This window comes from Lemur catta, chromosome 7 (genome assembly GCF_020740605.2).
Source record: "Lemur catta isolate mLemCat1 chromosome 7, mLemCat1.pri, whole genome shotgun sequence".
NCBI lineage: Eukaryota > Metazoa > Chordata > Mammalia > Primates > Lemuridae > Lemur > Lemur catta.
Window position 1 is genome coordinate 19,528,078 of NC_059134.1, and position 19,014 is coordinate 19,547,091.

Sequence of the window (19,014 nt, forward strand, 5' to 3'; positions counted from 1 at the left end):
AGGTCAAAAATGAGAATTTTAAAAATCCCTAAAGGAATGGATAATTAGGAGTTTGTTCACTTTTGGGGTGACTGAACTTGCAGTAAAGTCAAGGAGGTAGAAACCACAGTATTTAGGGAGTTAAGTAAATAAATAAGCAAGACAATGAGTATCTATCACACCTTTGAGAGGCTTAGACTATAAAGTGAAGCAATGAGACAGATGATAAAAAAACCAAGGTTAAGAAAGAGTTTTTTAAAAAAGGACATCCTGAGTCTGGGTGTGGAGGAGGTCAGCAACAACAAAACAAAACCTGTGGAGGAACATCTCCTGGATATTTTCAAAGAACATTTTAGGATTACTAGTGTTCTCATTTTTGCAATTTTTTTTTTTAAACTCATTTAACTTTAATTTTGTAGACTCCTAACCTCATCCCAGAAAGCTTTCTTTTTTGGAACAATTCCCCTCTGTATCCAAATTCTGCCAGATTCTTGGTTTTAGGTAGTTGGAAGTTTTGTTTGTTTTCCAAATCAGTCTTTCTGAACCTTGGCATAAGTATACCCCCAATAAAACAGAATTACTCTAGGAGAGTACATGTGTGTGTGTTATATATTTTTCCCTCTAAGAAAGATTAAATAAATCAATGGATAAAGGTCATTAGTAAGCTTTTTCCTAAATATTGCTTTAAAATACAATATTCATTCTGAATTTTTAAAAATTTCCTATTGAAAGTAAGCAAACAACAATGATGGCAAAACCAGTAACCCCCACCGTGTAGTTTCCCTTTTTATTAGCTAAGCTAATCACATAAAGAAGCATGAACAAAAGCTTTTCACATGTGAAGCATACTTGGAGGCACTGCGATACCAGGTGACTTTGGTCAACAGATTAAGCAAGCACATTAAGCCTAAGGATATACCTTATCGTGTATATCCTTCCAGACCATATTTCTGTGCTACGTAGGTATATATTTTTACACAATGATTAAATTACTTTTAGACATATAATTTTATAACCTGCCTTTTTGCTAAAGAGCTCATGAAAAACTTTCCATGTCAATAAATACATATGTACATGATCATTTTTAAGGTTTATAAAGTATTGCATAAATAAACTTTTACAGCTGGAGTCATAAATGACAGCTATCTCTCCTATATAAATACTTCAGGGACATTGTCCAAGTCAATGTAATTAGGCTGGATCTAATTTCATTTATCCTCAAGTTTTTATATGTGTATATGATTCTATTTCAGTTATTGCCCCTAAGCATTATGTAATATATTTAAGTGTATGCCTTCTTTGGATAAAAAGTAAGGAAAATAAACTAATTCTAATAAACTTTAGAACTATTCTGTAGAATTACAGTTAGCCAATTCACTGACTTAACGCTTATCATTCCAAGTGCAAAACCTGAGTGGAGCTGATAAATCCCTTATCATAACACACCATGCCACCATGATTTCACACCCTACTAAGAACCACCCTATGTCACAAAGTCTCTTTTCTCAACTGTATACTACACTACATTCAAGTGTAATAATGTGGCACAGCAACTTTTCTTGGTAGGAGATTTAAAAAAATATCCAACATTGTGAGATGAAATGTGAATTTAGACTCCTGATCCTTCCTTGAATTACGCTATTAGTCGGGCACTGCTACCCTCTTCTAATACTACACATCTCTTTAACAGCACCACAAACATTAAAATACCTATCCAGAATTCTTTATTTCATTGTATTAGTGAGAAAGATATCTAAAACCATGACTCTATGTTATCAGTGGGAAGTACAGCCTCAGAGCTGTCTATATTTTCTACTAAATACTATAGTGCATACATGCATTTTAGATGTCTGACAAAGAGACAAAAGCTGTCTCATCTACAATTGCACATTAGCAAACATGACTGACTCTCATGCTTGTAGTCCACCGTATGTAAACACAGCACTTGGAATTTCTTATTCAAATGCACTACCCTAAGAATTTTATGATTTTGATGGGAAATTCGAGAGCAAAAAAATTTAAGAAAATAATGCTATTTAGACTGAACTACCTGTTTGTGTGAAAATATTTCTAAATACTTCTTGCTTGATTTCCATAGTCTTTCATTGTCCAACAATGTTGGTTTAAGACAACTGCCTATATCCCTACTAAATTAGGCATTCTGAAATATAGAACAAAACACTTTGCATACACATTCAGCAAACACAACAACAAAAAGGTTTAACGTTCACTATACACATCAACCACTTCCAAGGAGAGTTCCTCCCTCCCCATCCCCATACACTGCCCCTAACATCTTCATAAACAAATTTGCATCTACTCCTACCTTTTGATTAACATTTGGCCCAGATTCAATTTGGGAAAATTCCAAGGCTTTGAAGTTGCACTTACTCAGAGCAGGATTAGGTACATCCACTCTTGACCCGATGTTCCCAAACCAAGTGTCCCCACACTGAGATTAACAATCATTTTAAAGCCTAGTAATTTTCCACAACCACTCTCTGAAACAGACTAACTTATCTTTATTTACAGGATAAAAACTGAGACTTGCTCAGGTTTCTATGGCCCTACCAGCACGCTAAGTCATGGTTTCTGTAGCCCTAATCTGTTGAGCCATTCCATCTTTACCAGAAAAGGAATACGCCATGTCAACAGTATATAGCACCACACACAAATCATAGAAACATAATTTATTAAAATGTATGAAAACCATTACAGCCAATATACCTCTTATAACATCAAAGTAACTGGACCAAAAAACTAAGCAACAGTACTCAACTTCTCCATACTTCCAAAAAGCAATGAATATTTTTTCTTGAAAAAATTTTCATCAGAAGGAAACTGCATATGCACATCATCTTTCTGTTGTGAACAAACAAGTGTAAGGTCATTACTTAGCTGTTCGCAGAACAGATTACTTCTTTATCTCTACTCTTGAGCAGCTACAGAAGCTATCATGTTACGGAAAAGCTTCATTAAGAATAGACTACTAGTTCATCACTCTGCCGCCTTCCAAAGGAATTTACAAACCACTCTGGGTAATAACCAGGGATTCCCAGAATGTTAAGACAGCAGCCATGCAGAAAGGTTATGAAAGGCATTAAAAATGACTTTCCATATTTAGTGCTATGGCAATATTGCCCAATTGTAATAAGTGTTGGTTCTGGAACTAGCCTGGCTAGATATAAATCTCAACTGACTCCACTCCTCTGTGTGACTGTGGGCAAGTTACCTAAGTTTTCCAAGTCTCTCCACTTCCTCTTCCACAGGAAGGGGTAATAGTCCTTAACTCCTAGCTTATAGGGTTGCTGAGGAATGAATGAATGGAGATAATGCAGGTGACAAGTGTTTAGCACAGTGCCTGGCACACAGAAAGCACTGAATAAATATTAGCTTACTATTACTTCTACTGCTATGGCTACCCCTACTACCACTACTACCATCACCACCCAGTGAACATGGTAGCATGAATATAGGGAGGAGGACTTCCTTGCAATTTTTGTTAGATAGATTAGATCTAATTTGTTTAGGTCCCAGGACTATGCTAATTAATGCCAATTAATTATTCAGCACAGTAAAAATATCTAGTATTTATAAAGCTATTCCTCCTTAACTGGAACATCTTGCCCTTACCTCTCTACCTATCTAAATTTTATGCATACTTCAACACTCTACTCAAAATATACTTCAGAAATGAAACCTTTTCAGATACCTCTTGCTATCTTTCAGATACCTCCTTTGAGCTTAGCTCATTGTATCTATTGCTTAAAATATTCAGTGGGCCACTAATCAATCACATATTGGCATGTCACCTTTTCATTTTTGTCCCATATACCATTATTAACTCATGCACAGTGATATAATTTTCATGTGTTTATATCCTATGTACTCAAACTGCATAGCTCTTGAGGGTAAGAACCATAGCCTAATGCTTCTTTGTATCTATCATACACTGAAACCTTGCACATAATTGGCACCCAGTAAATGTGCTAATTAATAAGTTTTCTCATCACTTCTGATTATACATATCAAATATATTTAATAAAATATGAAATCAAAGTACTTTATCAATAAAAATTATTCATAGCTACAGCTGCATATGTAATTATGTCTACTTCTCCATGGCGATCCCAAAAGTAAGAGGTGACATAATGGAGTAAAGACCAGTAACAGAATCAGAAATACTTGCTACCTACCAGAAGTTAAGTTCTTCTGCAAAAACCACACCCACAATAGATTTAATACGGAATATATGATTTTTGTACCCCTACTATACCTTACAGTTCATATGTAAGAGTTAATACTTCATAATAATAGGCACTGCTCAGTAACTAAAGAGGAATACATGTGCATTGTTGGTGGGAATATAAATGGTATAGCTGGTATGGAAAACACTATGGCAGTTCCTCAAAAAATTAAAAAGAATTACCACATGACCCAGCAATTCCACTTCTAGGTATACACTCAAAAGAACTGAAAGCATGAGTTGAACAGATTCGTACACCAATTTTCACAGCAGCATTATTCATGGTAGTCAAAAGGTGGATGAACAGTCTGGTATATACATATGATGGAATGTTATTCAGCCTTAAAAAGAAAGAAAATTCTGACACATGCTATAACATGTGTGAACCTTGAAGACATAATGCCAAATGAAGTCAGACACAAAAGAACAAATTGTGTATGACTCCAGTTACATGAGGTACCTAGAGTGGTCAAATTCATTGAGACAGCAAGTAGAATGGCAGTTGTTAGGAGCTGCAGGGAAAGGGGAATGGGGAATTAATTAATGGGTACAGAATTTCAGTTTGGAAAAATGAAAAAGTTCTGGAGATAGATGGTAGCAATGGTTGCATAACAATGGAAATGTTCTTAATGCCACTGAACTGTACACTTAACAATGGTTAAAATGGTAAATTTTATGTTATGTATATTTTACTACAATAAAAATATTTTTAAAAAAGAATGAAGTATAAGCTATATTAAAAAAGATGAATATAGGCCAAGTCCAAAATTTCTGGTTCTTACTCTCACAGCACACTTATCAAATTAATGCAGATAATTCACTAGAGGATCTTAAATCATAAGTGAGATCACATAAAATAGCCAAGTCTCAATAAGTGCTTTTGTGGGAAATGTGATTTATGATGGATACAATCTTCATCTATCTTTTTCTTGGAATCCTTTACTAATGTTCACAAGAAAAAATGTCACTATATGAATGAGGGACTAATAGAGTTAATATTTAAATTTATGCTTTAAGTTATTAATAATGTCTACAAGAAAATATGATCCTCATAAGAGTTACAATAAAGGTTTAATAATTTAGACTTGTTTTCAACATCTTAAAAGTTGCAATCGTTTCCTAAAATTATTTGCTTCAAACACGTACCTATGAAATAAATAATACCATGATCATAAATATAATAAAAGTATTCTCAAAAAAGAAGCCTATTAAGGTAATGGCATCTGTCAATCAGAACACTTAGCATTTGAAAGATTCACTGCACTAAATTATTCCCTTAACATGTTACAAAGATATGTATGTAGGTATGAGAGAGAAAGGAAAGTGCTAAAGCTAATGGTTTTCTAAAAACTACCTTTCTCCCAGTATTTCACAGGTTGAGCCTCATTTTCCTTATTCATGAAGAATATCTATATCTATATTTGCAAATTCACCTATTTGCTAAAATTTCTTACTCCCCCAATGAAAAAACATTTGTTACCCCAAAATAAATACTTGCAGCATTTTTGCAGTCCTTTGCAGATATGCACAGAGTGACAAAAAATTTGAGTTCTCAATGCCTATATAAATATTCCCAACTAAGAACATGGTGACACTCTGCCTTCTTGTTTTGCTCTCATTATGTAAACAAGCGTCCTTTTCATGGTCTTTTTAGTGCCAGGTTTTTCATATTTTTGTGTTTTTTGTTGGCAATTTCACTATTTAAAATGACCCCCAAGAGTAGCGTTGAAATGTTGTCTGGTGCTTCTGAAGCATAAGGAGGCTGTGATGTGCCTTACGAAAAAAATGCATGAGTTAGATAGCCTCATTCAGACACGAACTAGAGTGCTGTTCACAGTGAATTCAATAGTAACGAATCGATAACATATATTAAATAAGGTGTCTTTAAACACATATGAAACAAGATTATATATTGATCATTTGATGAAAATGTTATGACCAGAGGCTCATAGGAACATAACCCTGTATTTCCCCTAGGAGCAATGGCTCCATAGTCACCAATTCACTGTTTGTGGCAACTTCATGTAAAAAAAACTATGAGTAACAAGAATAGACTGTACTTTCTTAAGGAAAATAACTCTGAGGAAAGAAAAATAGACCAATGAACCTCTGTTCATTTACATGGGCCAGAAATAGGCCCATGTAAATATGGCAGAAAGAGGCAGAAAGATCAGCAGGAGGATTAAACTATTCAATAATTGGTGCTAGCACAGTGAATAACACTCTGGGGAAAAATGAAATTGAATCTTTATAACACAGAAAAAATTCAACTCCAGATGATATATGAGAGCAAACTTTATCTCCTGGAGAAGGAAAGTTATTTCTTCTAATCAGAAAAGAGCTTTCTGATCTTGATTTAGGAAATTATTTCATAAACAAAATATTTCAAAATCCATAAAGGAAAAGTTGACCAGTAAAAATGAAAAGCTTTTGATCATCAAAAGACATTAAAAACATAAACAGACAAGCCAGAAACTGGAAAAAAAAAGATACTTGCAATACATGTAACTAACACAGAGAACTCTTAAAAACAGTAAGAAAAAAATAAACAACCCAATAGAAAAATGGACAATAGACATGAATATTTAATAGAAGATAAAATTCAAAGGGCTAACAAATATATGTAAAAGATGCTCAAGGTCAATAATATTCAGAGAGACAAAAATTAAAATCTCACTGAGATACCATTTTATATAAATCAGCAAAACTTAAAAACTCTGACAATAACAAGTGTTGGAGAAAATGTGGAAGAACAGAAACTCTTATATTGGTAGTGGGAGTATCAATTGGTACAAACATCTTGGAGAACAACTTATCTATGTCTAGTAATGCTGAAGATGAACATATCCTATAATCCAGCAATTCCGCTTCTCATTGTATACTCTACAGGAACTTGTACTTGTGCACCAGGAGACAAGTGTAAAAATGTCCATAGCAACAGCCTTCTTTGAAATTGCAAAAATCCTTGAGGGACAAGGCCTTATACTAAGAACAGGCAATTGGATAAATTACAATACATTCATAAAATGAAACATTACACAGCAATGGAAATTAACAATTGATCGTTAGGCCTGCAACATAGTAACTTTTCAAAAACAATGTTGAATGGGTAAAATTAATCACAAGAACACAGGCAGTACAAGCCCATTTATACAAAATATACAAAAACATGGAAATTGAGCATCTTATTGTTAGGGCCACATACACATGTGGTAAAAACTGTAAAGAAAAGACAGTGAATATTAAACACAAAATTCAGAATAGAGGCACATGGGAGCAAAAACAGAACCCTAATTCCCTCTCCAAATCCGCTCCTCCTCCACTCATTCTCATCTCAGAAGTTATATTTGACTTTTCTCTTCCTCTTACACCCCCGTGTAAATAATCAGCAAGACCTATCAACACGACATCGAAAACATTCTGATTCTGCTCAACTCTTTCTATCTCTACATCTCTAGTTTGAGCCATCGTCAACCTCTCACCAGGACTGCTGCATATAAGCCTCCACCCTGGTCTCTCTTGACTCTTGTACAATTCATTCTCCACAAAGCAGCGATGTGATCTTTCAAAAATTTGAGTTGAATTCATGTCCTTTAATCTCTCCAATGGCTTTCTTTCACGCTTAAAATAAAATCCAATCTCTTCATCATAGTCTTCAAGGCTTCATTTAATCTGATCTCTGCTTACCTCTCTAACCACATATCCTTCCACTCTTCCTAGCCCACTAGGCTTCAGCCTTTCTGGCTTTCTACCAATTTGTCAAGCTAATTTCCCCTCATGGCCTTTGCATTCGCAAGATTGCCCTTTTCCTGGCTCTTGGCAGAATTGCTTCATCTCAGCATTTAACTCTCAAATTTAAATACAAATGTCACCTTCTCAAAGAGGCTACTTCTGATCACCTCTGAAAATAGCACCACTGCCACCATCAATCACTCATTATCACTTTCACCCTCTTTCATTCTTTACAGCACTAACCAAAACCATTAGTTTAGTGTCTGTTCTCCACCAGAACACAAGTCCCACAAAAGCAGGAACGTGTCAGTCTAGTTCAGTGTTACACAGAGCAGTGCCTGGTACATGGCAACAAATATTTGTTGGATGAATGGAAAAGTAAATTTTACTTTGAACAGATACGAAGTAATACCTTCTAACAGTGAAATGAAATCAAGTACACCAATGAGTATGGCAGAATAAGAAGAAATAAAAGTTTTGAAAATCACTGGAAAAGCATTATCCCAAGAACAGTTTTAGTTTAAACAATGCTTTTTGCAACAGTACTTGTTAGAGATCACATTCCTAAGGATGAATAATGAATTAATAATTAAAGTTTCACACAGCCTTAAGATCCTGAGTGCAAGAAACGTGTCACCTGTTTAAATCTCCTGTTTTTAGAACAGCACTGTGATTAAAAGCATGGGCTCGCTTAACTCTGAGTTTAATTATGACTCTGCTGTGCAACTTGAGGAAGTTACTTACCTCTCCAAGCCTGCTTCCTCATTCATAAAACGAAGCTACCACTAGCTATTTCATAGGGTTATTGTGAAGATTAAATGAAATGTTTAAAGCATCTAGCTAAGTGCCTGGCATGTACTAAGTGGTCAATAAACTATAGTTATTGTTGTGAAAGCTTAGAGTAGGGAAGTCAGATAAATGGGTGAGCTGATATGAGTCAAATAACAAACATCCTCCCCTCAGCAAAGGTGGACTAATTACATACAACGTACTGAGAACATATGGCAGGACCAAATCCTTTTCCCTCTGAGAAGACAAATGTACACAAAGGTACTAAGTATGGACAAAACACTGAGGGAGTCACCATCTTCACTAAGACGGTAAGTTACACAGAAAACCAAGTCTTACAAGGGAGTAGCAGGAATTCACTGGATGAAAAAGAAGGCGAAAGCATGTGGGCAGGCACAAATGCATTAAGGAGATGTACAATAAAGTGAGAAATGTAGAGTAGATGCTGTGGCGTGTGTGTGGGACGAGGGCTGGAAGATAAAGAAGGACTGGTAGGGCCAGATGGTAAGGGGCTAAGGTCCTCCATTTAAAAGTGTGCACTTTATTCTTTGGGTAGTGGGGAAATGAAGGGGAAAAAACGTAATGTGCTAATTTGATACCAAGTCTTCTAAATAAGACAGATACCTTTGTGACTTTAAACACCAGATAGATCCATGATTTGTTAGCCTAAAATGGAAAATATTTTAAGCCTGGATTCTTAAAACCATATAAGCAATTTGGTTATTAACAATGACTGACCTGAGAGACAGAGAGTAGAACGATGGTCACCAGAGGCTGGAACAGTAGCAGGAAGGGGGAAAAAATGGGGATGGTTAATGGGTGCAAAAATACAGTTAGATAGGTAAATAGATAGAATGAACAATATTTGATAGCACAACAAAGTGACTATTATCAACAATAAGTCAGGGTATACTTTAAAATAACTAAAACAGGGGAATTGGAATGTTCCTAACACAAAGAAATAAACATTTGAGGTGATGGATACTCCAATTACCCTGATTTGATTGACACACATTGGATGCCTGAATCAAAACATCACATGTACCCTATAAGGATATACAACTGTTACATACCCATAATAATAAAAAATTTAAATAAAAACAATGACTGACCTGGAACCTATTCTTACAACCATGCTTCATTGCTATGATGATCAATGTTATGCTAGTCATCATGGCAACAGCAGATGAAATATATTGCAAGTTTACTATGTGCCATGTACTGTGTTTTACATGTATTATCTCATTTAATTCTCAACAACACTCTTATAAGGGGTGCTATTATCCCATTTTACAGATCAGAAAACCAAAGCAAGGAGAGGTTATGGTCACACAGCTAGTGAGTGGCGGAGCCAGGGTGCAAATCTAGGCTGACTTCAAGGCTCTAAAATTAAACCAATCTGTTGAACTATGATATTGTTCAGTTCATTAACATCATTTGCTCAAAAATTATTTGTGTACCTACTATAATTTAAAGCATTATGCTAGGTCAGTGATTCTTTTAAAAATATTTCATTATTTGGAGTAATTCTTAACTTTTACTGTACAGAAAAATCATCCAAGCAGCTTGTGAAAATGCAGATTCCTAGGCTCCACCAGAAATTCTGATTCGGTAAGTCTGCGGTGGAATTCAGGGATCTGCATTTTTAACCGTAAGTTCAGTCAATTCTGACTCACTTGGTCTATGAACCATGCATGCTCTGTAGACCCTGTGCTGGACATCCTAGAGATTCCAAAATATTTGAGCCTCCTGTCCTCAAGGTGCTTACAATCTAAAAGGGATAAAAATAAAGTATATAAACAATATATAGCAATATAGGAAAAGTAGACAGACAATACAAGTAAGAAAGACTTCACAGAAGAGGGGTCATCTGAAATGAAATGAGAACGAGTAGGATCTAATGAAGAAAAGGAACACATTTTGTGCAGAGGCTTTCAGGGATAATCTTACACACAAAGGAAGGTATGATGAGTAGCAGCCTCGGCAGGTAGAGGATCTGCATTTAGGAATGGAATGATGATGTCAGAAAAAAGGAGAGAAAGGCTCTAGAAGGTGCTAATTAAATGTAAAGCTAAACAGTAGGGGCTTTATTCAGTGCTGGCATTGGAAGCAGCTAATGGTTTTTGAAGAGAGAAATGAAATAATCCCAGCAATATTTTTTGGAAGAGTACTCACATGAAGCTATGCAAGAAACAGACAATGGGAATAGTTATAGTATTACTATGCTAATGCCAAAGAAATAAAAGTCAGAACAAGGTAACCTGAAAAAGGGAAGAATGATAAATCTTCATGACCAATCACATGTAGGGCAAAGGCAACAATCACAACCAAATAACTTGCTTAAGTCCAAAACCGTCTCCACCAGTTTCATGTTACTTTTTAGAACTTATACAGCTGACTAGGCCTAAAATATATAAATAGCTCATTTATTTAAAAAACACAGTACAGGACTAAAAGGTCAGTAATGTGGCCTCTTACTAGCCAAAATACATGTTACATGGTTCACACACTAAGAAAAGGGAAAAAAGTATTATATAGTAAACATTAAGTATCTGATTTCCAAACTATAGCACTTTGGAAGCAAAAATTAGAAGGGTAAAAGAGCCTACTAGGTGGGCATACTTGTAGGCATACTTAAGAGTCTGACAGTCAAGAGAAGAAATGAAAACTATAAAAAAGCACATACACTCAGGGTAACTTCTCCACATCTGTTTATTCACAAGTACACAGGATTCCCAAAAAAATAAAGTTAATAAGAATCTTCCTTAACGTTCCAAACACCTACCACAAGACAAAATCTTCTTTAAACTTTCCTTAAGTCTAATTATTTTAAAACAAATAATATTTACCTGATTAAAAGAGATCATTTTAAAAGCATGGGTGACACATGCCAACATAACCTCTTTCATCAGTCACCAAGATATAGTCAATAGCTAAAAGCAAAAAAGATATATTTTATAACACAAAGTTTGAAGATGATAGAATCTTTTTATAAGGCATCTAACTAAGAATGTGACCCCACTGATGAAGTTTAATTTGGGCAATTCTCTCCTGATCACTGTGCCTTTGAATTCCATGTTACACATATTATAATATGAACTATTCCTCAACAAAAAGTAACACTATTAAACTGGTCTTAAATGCATACCCTATAAATTTACCGACTGAAATTAGGCAACATCATTTGACACTCAATGTCCTGCAGCAATAAGCTGTGTGACAACTGTTCAAAGGACTTTAACATTGCAACACTTGAAGAGCTCTCACTTTGTTCACCAACAGTCATTAATATTTATTGTGAGTTAATACTATTTTTCCAAGGACCTCACCTAAAATTTTCATGGGGAGAGTTAAGATGCTGACTGATTCAAAGTTATAAAGTTTATGACTGAGTTTAAAATATATACTGAAGCCACAAACATATCCCTTTAATCATGTAGCAAAAAGGATACTATATCGTGATTACTGGAGTAAGAAGAGTCTGAGATGTTTTTAAAGAGCAGAAAAGCAAATCAATGTATCTTTACAACACAGGAACAGTAAAATAAAATTTCACTAACCATAGTGTAGTGAGAAAGCAACTATATAGAACAAGGCCTCTCATATTTCTCAGACACAGCAAAGGATAGAAAAATACACACACACAATTTTCTCAATCAAATAATCAGGCAATATTAAGATATCAAAGATTAAGATTATGGAACTTCAGGAAACACAGGTCAAATATGCTACATGTTATAAACATCTAAACAATTAGAGCAGTCAATTACAAACCTGGCTGCCTTCCCCCTCCCATAAAAATCCATCTTGTTAGAATCATCCTTGCTCTCTAGAAGCTCACAATATGAGGACACTGATTGAAGCCAAAGAACTGTGGCTCAGAAACAGTGCTTTTCAAACTGCAAGTTGTGACCCATAAATCAATTTAGAGGATTTCAGTCAGCAGTTTTAAATAAAAGAGAATGAAATATAATAGAAATTATCAGGACATATCACATGTAGTAAGAGTAAATACTGCTTTGTGAAACTTTTCGTTCATATATAAGTACTAGATCACGATGTAAGATATACCTCTTATTGTGAGGCATGATTTAAAAAAAAAGTTTGAAAGCTACTACTCTAGAGATTTAGGTCTAATACTCCAGGACCCCAAAGGCTGAACGTTTTCCTTGGTACTCAGCACCTACTCATAGTCTCTTTGCTCGAGATGGACTGGTGGAAACCAAGTTAAGAGCTTCATAGCTCCATAAAGCGAATAGGCACAAACTCCAGCTAAACTTGTATTTGAACTTGAAAGCACTGGGAGCTTCCCCAAACATCGCTGGGCACTGCCTACAAGCTTTTGTAGCTTAGCAACTTCAGAGTTACAGCCCCTCCTTCTTCCACTGACTGTACACAGATCTATACTTGCACCCAACTTTGCTCAACAACTTCTGAAATCACTATGTCCCAAAAGAAGACAGTATTACATCTCCTCCCTTCACTGATTTCTATGATGTCTTCCTAGTAGAAGACCTAAAGCTCTGCACTCCCCATTCTCAACAGAGAAGCTTCCTACAGACCCTTACTCCCCCACCAAGATCCCAGCACAGGCTACCCTCCAGCCAGCCCCCATCTTGTTCCAACCCCCTCATTCTCAGAGTTTCCTAACTTGGAACAAATCTATTCTCCCAAAACCCCTTCTTAAACAACCACATCCTTTCATCAGACTGTGGAAGGAACAGGCCTGGTGTCCTCCCCCTTTCCCCCACCAAACGTCCCTGAGGACGTGTCCTCTTTCCTGGGATTCAGTAGTTCAGGGACAAGTTTCCTATTTCCCCCGCAGTCCAGACACGTCTCTGTCTCCTGCTAGCTAGGGGGCATCTTCCCCTCCCCCAGGCCGGGGCACAGTGGGAAGCCTGGATTCTCCCAGGCCCGGGACAGGCTCCCCCCACTCTGCTCCAGCTCCGGACCAGCCTCCCTCCCCCAGCCCCGGGCCCTGCCAGCTCCGCCCCAGCTCAGGCCAGGCCCGTCCCCCCTCTAGACCCAGGGCAGGTCTCCCACCCCCATGGCCGCTCCCGGCAGACCCCGCCAGCTCGGAGTCCTTCCCCGAGTCCCCATCTCTGCGCCCACCGGAGCGGCCCTCCGCGCCCCGGCCCCGGAGGGGAGCGCCTCGGGCCTCGAGACGCCGGCAGCGCCGGGGGGCCCGGCTCCACTCACCCCTCAGCCCGGGAGGCGGGGGAGCTGCTGCGGGGCCTCCTCCGGCTGCGCCTCTCCTCCCCCCTCCCGGCCGCCGCTCCGCCTCGGGCCTGGTCCCGGCCGGCCCGGCCCGGCTCCGCTTCACCTCGTCCCGCACCCCGGCCGCGGCAGCCCAGTGTCCTGCATTGACCCGGAAGCAGCTCTCCCGACCCAACAACAACACGTGACCCTGCCGCACGTGTCACGTCCGCTGCGTGGATGGGAGGGGGCGCCGGAGGAGCAGGTCCTCCCCAACCAAGCTGGGGTTGCCATGGCGACGGGGAAGGCTGCACCGGTCTGGCCTTCACCAGAAGTAACTCACCTCATCTCCTGCTCTTGCTCTTGCCCATCGATTGAGGGGACACCAGGTGCAAAACAGGAGTACAAATTGTCATATCAGGGTGACACAGGGGCAGATCAGAGCAGACTACGGGCAGCGGAGAGGCGGCTGCCTTACCAAAGGGAGCACTGGGCTAAACCTTTCCCGAGACACTTGGAATCTTGGCTTGGCTCTGTTGCTCATTTGCTGTGTGACCCTGACCAAGTCACTTCCTGTCTCTGGCTTCAGTGTCCTCATCCATAAAATGAGGAAACTATACTAGGTGAGCCGTCAGCTGTAATCTAATAAGATCCCATACTGCTTGTGCATCAGGGTGTTGTGGCACTTTGACCTTTCTTCTGTGCCCCTTCACAAGTGACATTCTGAGCTTCCAGCACCAATGTAACAATAGCTTTCATTTATTGATCACCTCCTAGGTACAGGTATAGGCACTGAACATATTCTATTCTTAATTTTTAAAACTCTTCAAAAGATGATATTTTATAGAATTGAAAACTGAAGTTCAGAGAGGTTAAGTGATCTGCCAGACACCCAGTTAGTAAAAGTGACCAGGCTGAGATGTGAAGCCACCAGAGTTCATGCACTTCACATTATGCCATGCTATTGCTCCAGCTGCATACATAGTAGAACATCTGATTGTTGGGCTGTGATTGCTTATGTGCTTCTTTGTCCATTTCTTTTGCAGGAACATACATGGAATAGGAAGAGGGCTGGCTGATGCTGAAGAGAATTCAGCCTTGTATGGATATGTCAGCTGAAGTGGTAGTTGTTGAAGAGGTTTTCGTACATAGTATGTGTGGTGTGTGTCAGGGAGGAAGTGGGGGATGTGATTTGCACACATGTGTATATTGGTTCCTAGAAAGGAGAAAACAAAATTCTTTAGGGGAGACCCGATGGCAGCTTATCATCCTCAGTTCCTGGAGACTTACTTTTGTCATTTGGTTTTGTTTTGTCTTACCCCATAGGTAGGGCTTAGAGGGGTTAGAGGAAAAAAAAAAAAACAGAAGGAGCTGGTTAAAGAAAATGCTCTGAAGATAAAGGGGAGGATGAGGCACGCATTGCGTCCTAGGTTGCTCAGGTGGGGGCGTTCCTCCCCCTTCCACAGAGACCAGAATGCATTTCTGGCACCTTAAGAAGTAATGGCTTTTGGAGCACTGGGATCATTGGCAGGACCACAAAGTAGCTTCGGGGGTGAAGACCATGAAAAGAGCAGAGTGAACTATACAGAGAGGAGAAAGAACAAGGTGGGTGCTGCATGGATACTTGGTTGACAGACTTACCTGTGAGCTCAAGTACCCCCGGATGCTTAGGAGGCTTGATGCCCCGTAAGCAACTAGGAAAAAAGCTAGAAATGTGAGTTACTACTATTAACAAATACTATATATGATGTACATAAATATATATATATATATATATAAGTATTGTATCAGACTGGATGTGGTCAGTTATATACTTCTTTGTTTCTATGAAATATCTTTGAGTCACTTTTCTGTTTCTTTTGTTCCCATCTCTCCCCTTTATAAAGCACACTCCTAATGGCAAGATCAATGTCTCTACTCATCTGCCATCTATCTCCCCAAGACAGCTAGAATTATCTTTCTAAAACTCCTATCTGATCATGTTATTGCCTGGATCTTAAAACCCTTCCAAGATTCCCTGTGGCTCTCAGGATAAAGTCTACAATTATTAAGATGCTTCTCAAGGTTCTTCCAGATCTGACTTTTCCAGCCTCATCTCTTGCCACTGTCTCCCTTCTTTTATATCTGCTCTGTTCACTCTGCTAGCCACTAGCCACGTGTGGCTATTTAAATTTAAGTTAATTAAATTTAAGTTAAATTAAAGTTTCACCTCCTTGGTCACATGCCACTAGCCACATTTCAAGTGCTCAATCACCATATGTAGCTAATGGCTACCATATTGCACAGTGCAGATGAAGTGTATTTTCATCATTACAGAAAGTTCTATTAGACTGGATTTCTCTATACTCTCAATTATTCTATGGGAAGTCCCTCTGCTAAGCCATTTGCTTGAAACATTCTTCTTCTACTTCCTAGACACTGAAAAGTATACACATACTTTTCAAGCTATATCCTTGTCTCTTGGACAAGCATGTAAGGATGAAGGCAGGACTACCGTGTTCCCCATCAATTCCCTATTATTTCTAAAGGGCTGTCATATAGGAAAAAGAGAGAGTGGACATTGAACTAAGGTGTCAGAAAGTAATAGAAAAGCAAATTTCTGGTCATTTTGTTAGAAATTCTTGATAATTCCATCACTTTGACCTACAGATGGCAATTTCATATGGTGTGACCTAATAATAAGGAAGAACTTTGGAAGCACTGGAGCAGCTCTGACCAGTTCTAGTTAATTCCCTGTCATTGAAATAGATTAAGCAAAGGCAGAACCTGTTAGAACAATGTCTCACAATAAGAAGTACATCTTACATCATGATCTAGTACTTACAGATGAATGAAAAGTTTCACAAAGCAGTCCTTACTCTCTGTGATTACGTGTGATACATTCTGATCATTCCATTCTCTTTCATTTAAAAAATGCTGACTCTAAATTGATTTATGGGTCACAACTTACAGTTTGAAAAAGACTTTCTGAGGCACATTTCTTAGACCTCAATCAGTGTCCCCATATTATAAGCTTCTAGAGAGCAAGGATGATTCTAAGATGGAATTTTATGGGAAGGGGAAGGCAGCCAGGTGCAATTGACTGCTCCAGTTGTTTAGAGGTTTATAACATGTAGCATATTTGACTCGTGTTTTCTGAGGTTCCATAATCTTAATCTTTGATATCTTAATGTTGTTCTGAGTTTTTACCATACCAAACACTGCTTGAGGTATTTTACATAAGTGACTGTGTTTTCTTTAATCCTCACAGTGATCTTACGAAGGATGTTTGATACTATCAGATTTACCAAGTAAAGACTCAGGTTAAGTCATACACCCAGCAACATACAGCTAGTAAATGGCAGAGGCAAAATTCATATTTAGGTCAGTCTGACACCAGAAGCTGAGTTCATAATAACTCTGCAATCATGAGACATAGTTCTGTCATGATATTTCAGTCAGATATTTGCATGTCCTTTTAATTCAACAAATGCTTATTTTACAGTGGTTGTTTGCCTTGTACTTAGCTACGTGGTTTGGCGGAAAAGATAAATATGGTGTGGCCACTACAATGTAGTTGGAAAGGTAATGCATGTACCTAAATAGCAGTGAAACAGGGCAATTAAAGAGATAAAAGGGGATAAAGGAGTCATCTTTGTAGCTGAAGGTTCTTCCCAAGTAGGCAAAAGGATAAGGATAGAATTATATGAGAATCCAATGTGGACGGCAACCGAACACAGATGGAAACACAGGGGAAGAGGAATGCAGCTGCTTTACTTGAAAAAATAATGATTGGTTTGGAAATTAAGAGTCTTTAATACCAGTCCTGGTTTTTCCATTAACCAGCTGTGTCTCTTGAATTCTTTCTGCCTTCGACCATTATCTACCAAATAACATGCATTGAATAAACTGCCATGGTGAACCACCCAAAATTATGTGTAACATACTGCATATATTAAATTGTGTATGTTATACATATACACATTTTCAAGAGGAAGTACCATAGATTCCATCAGATTCACAAAGAAATCCTAACTCAAAAAAAATTAGGAGATATGATCCTTTTAAATTCTGTAATTCTCAGATTCTATACTTTATTTTTGTCAACATTATTGACATATTTGTCAGGAAATGAACTGTCATGCCAAGCTTAGTGACCAAGCAAAAGGCAGAGATTTTTAAAATTTTAAACTGGAGAGTCATATCTAGAATTTTTTAGAAAGTATCAGTATTTCCTTACTGAGCAGAATATGGTCTTTAAAAAGCAACTCTTAATTTGCTTTTCTGCAGTTTCCGATTGATAGATCATCACAAAAAGCTTAATTTTCAAGGAGGCCTTACATTTATTAAAATCATTTGCAATATATTGCTAGAAGCCTCACTAACCCCCTTAAATTTTTTTATTGTGAATACATACATATAGAAAAGTGCACATAAATGTAAAGCTCAATGAATTGTTAATAATCATAAACACCCATGTAACTATCACTCTCATAGGACATCGCCAGTTTCCCAAAGCCTCCCTTCATCCCTATACCCACCATTTTCCTCATAGTTAACTAATATTCTGACTTCTAATATTGTAGCTTATTTTTCCATTTTTAAACTTTATATAAATGGAATCAAATGAAATGACTTCTTAACATTGTAAGAGTCATCCATGTTGTTGCATGTAGCTGTAGTTTATTCATTCTTATTGCTAAATATCATTTCATACTATAATCATACAACAATATACTTATCCATTCCACCATTGATAGACACTGGGTTGTTTCCATCCCACATATTTTGATGTTATATTTTCATTTTTGTTTAGTTCAAAATATTTTCTAATTTCACTTGTGATTTCTTCTTTGACCCATGGGTTATTTAGAAGTGTAGTGAATGCCTGTAAATTTATGTTGCCTCGGCTTCAATATAAATACAAGTTTACCTTTCTTATGCCAGGTACCAGAAGCAGGACTTAATCACCTTTGACACAGTTTCCAGTTCTCACCCTCCTTCCAGTTCCTCAAGGTGGTCACCATCATCTGCCTTATACAACTGGCTCTGGGTGACCACCTCCCTATGGAAAGATAAACACAACCTACTTG

The 19,014-nt window shown here is 37.7% G+C and overlaps 1 protein-coding gene across 3 annotated transcripts in view; it reads right to left on the minus strand.

Annotated features, from left to right (window-relative positions):
- Positions 1-14,122, minus strand: part of LOC123641241 (tubulin-specific chaperone cofactor E-like protein) — a 155,585-nt gene extending 141,463 nt beyond the window's left edge. For 2 of the 3 annotated variants that reach the window (XM_045555792.1, XM_045555794.1), the window contains exon 1: positions 13,946-14,122. The gene's annotated coding sequence lies outside the window, so the exon portion shown is untranslated. Of the gene's footprint in view, positions 1-9,484; positions 9,521-10,422; positions 10,518-13,945 lie in introns of all 3 variants that reach the window. The other variant, XM_045555791.1, reaches the window with a different exon arrangement.
- Positions 14,123-19,014: the final 4,892 nt, after the last annotated feature.